At 61.8% G+C, this 2,341-nt stretch overlaps 1 long non-coding RNA gene across 1 annotated transcript; it reads left to right on the plus strand.

The window, feature by feature from the left end:
• Window positions 1-6: 6 nt before the first annotated feature.
• On the plus strand, window positions 7-2,334 carry LOC109367031. The gene is made up of 3 exons (XR_002113764.1): window positions 7-658; window positions 734-1,002; window positions 2,162-2,334. It is a non-coding gene; the product is annotated as an uncharacterized LOC109367031 (long non-coding RNA).
• The last annotated feature ends 7 nt before the right edge of the window (window positions 2,335-2,341 follow it).

Here is a 2,341-nt window from a genome sequence, read left to right on the forward strand (position 1 = left end):
GTGCTCGGTCCCCAGCCCCGAGCCCCTCTCGGGGCCGCGCTCCCCGTAGGGCCGTTGCTTATGGGGCTGCCCCGCTTACGCAGCTCTCCCCCCAGGGCTTCCCCCGCGGGGCCGGCAGTGGGGCCGGTACCGATGTGCACAGAAGGGCCGTTTGCTGACGGCGTTTCCCATCTCCGCCAGTTTCTGCCTTCGCGCCGCCCGGCCCGGAGCTCTGCAATGCAGCTCACAGCGCTCAGCGCTGCGCGAATCCCATCAATATTTCATGGAGCTGCTTCCTCCAGGGGAAGGGCTGCGCTGCTCTGCTTCTGCTGCTCCCCGCAGCGCTCCTGCCCTCGCGGAGAACATCCCATTTCCTTCCCCTGGCAGCCAGCCCCCAGCAGCCCCCCCTTCCCCTTCCTTTTCCAAATGAGCCACCAGCGCTGCGCCTTTCGGGGCTGCACCCTATGTGAGCTGTGAAGACCCCTCAGGTGGGAATCAAAGCACCCACTGATTTCTGCCCTGGGATGCTCGAGTGTGACGTGCTGGGGTCACAGGGGCAGCTCCGGGATGGGCACTCGGACCCTCCAGCTCCGTGAGCAGCAGCAGAGCACTGAGCACAGCCCCATACGGCAGCATGGGGTCCCTCCTGGCTGCACCCGCGCTGCCCACAGCCCAGCAGGTCAGGTGCAGCGTTTGCAGAAAAGTTGTTTTTTTGTTTTTTTTGTTTTTAAATGCTAAGGCTGCACAATTACAGCTTCTGAAGGGATCAGCAGAAAACTTGCTTGCTTTGGGAAGACTTCTGTGAGCCGGAGCGATGCCAGGAGAGCGCGGGAGCACAGAGCTGCCCACAGCAGCACCCAGCACTGCCTCAGCCCCCACCCACCCCGACATGAGAGCCTCGTTGGGGACAGTGCCACGCACCAGGGTGACAGCCCCACATCCCCTCCTTGCTCCATCACCCCACAGCCAACACATGGCAAACAGCAAGCGGCACCCCCAGCTCCAGGGGTCGCCATGCAGAAGGTGAGGGGCTCTGGGGCATCCCTTGACCCCACATATCCCCGTGGCACAGCGACCCGATGCAGGTGGGAGGGTTGGGACCCCCAAACAGCCGTGCAGCACATCAGCCACGCTGTCGATCCTGCTCTAAATCACTACAATGGTGACAACGTGAGCCTGTTTCCCTGCTATTAGAGATGCTGTGACACAACATCTTGGAGAGCATTGAAATGGATGCAAGGAGATGGTGCCGTGCTGCTCGGCTTCTAACAAGCAGGAGGATTTGGTGTTTTCACAACCCAAAATTGCATTGTGCATCACCGTGATGCTCCCACACGGCTGTGGCACAGCGGGACTGCACTCAGCTCAGGTGGGATCAGAAGTGACAGCACAGGGATGGAGTGGGGGGGTGGTTGTCCCTGATTTGGGACACATGAGGAAGGATGGAGGCACCGCACAATGCAGGCAGTGCTTCAGGGATGGGCCTGAAATGGGGCCGGAGAGAGAGCTGTGAGTCAGGGTGTGAGCTGGAGCAGCAAATGGATGGCAGAGAGGGCACAGAGCATGGGGAGATGGGTGAGTGCAGCAGAAAGGTTGGTTTGGGAGAGGTGCTGATGCAGGAGGAAATGGGCACAGTGCTGGGACGGAGGGGAGAAGCTCGGGGCAGCAGCCCAGCCTGAGGCTGTGTGCTCTGTGCTCCAAACCCCAGCCGTGTCCTCAGCACGTGGGGAGCTGCAGGACCCCACGATCACCATGCAGGAAGGAAACACTCAGCACAGCCCCAGAGCTGTGGCCTGCATCCTGCCGTGCCCTTTGGCTTGGGGCTGAGGGCCTTGCTCACAGTTTGTGCTTCCCTGCAGCCGTCACCAAACCCCGCGTGCCGCAGCACCGTGGGGACGGACGTTGGCCCACCCCAAAGCGCCGGGTCCTGGGGAACGCTCTGTGTGTGGGGTGAGGAATAATGTGGGCACTCACCCCACAACCTCACATCACCTCTGGGGTCTGTGCTGAGATGTGAGAGCAGCCACTGCTCCTGAGCAGCACCGCCCGGCTCCGGTCCGTGCTGCAGGGCCGGAGTGACGCCCATGGCTTCCTCTTAACACAGAGCCCCAGTGCGGCCCCTGCCCACCCCGCAGCACCGTTTCACTCCTCCTTAACAAACCTGCAAAGGATTTCCCTGCAGGACCACCAGCAGCACCTGGCTGTGTGTGCACAGAGGGCACAGCAGGACTGACAGACATGGCACAGCGGGACCGATGGACACAACACAGTGCAACTGATGGACATGGCACAGCAGGACCGATGGACGGAGCAGAGCAGGACTGATGGACGCAGCATCAGCGAGAGGTGAGGTGAGCGCCGG

Source organism: Meleagris gallopavo, chromosome 3 (assembly GCF_000146605.3).
Source record: "Meleagris gallopavo isolate NT-WF06-2002-E0010 breed Aviagen turkey brand Nicholas breeding stock chromosome 3, Turkey_5.1, whole genome shotgun sequence".
Lineage (NCBI taxonomy): Eukaryota > Metazoa > Chordata > Aves > Galliformes > Phasianidae > Meleagris > Meleagris gallopavo.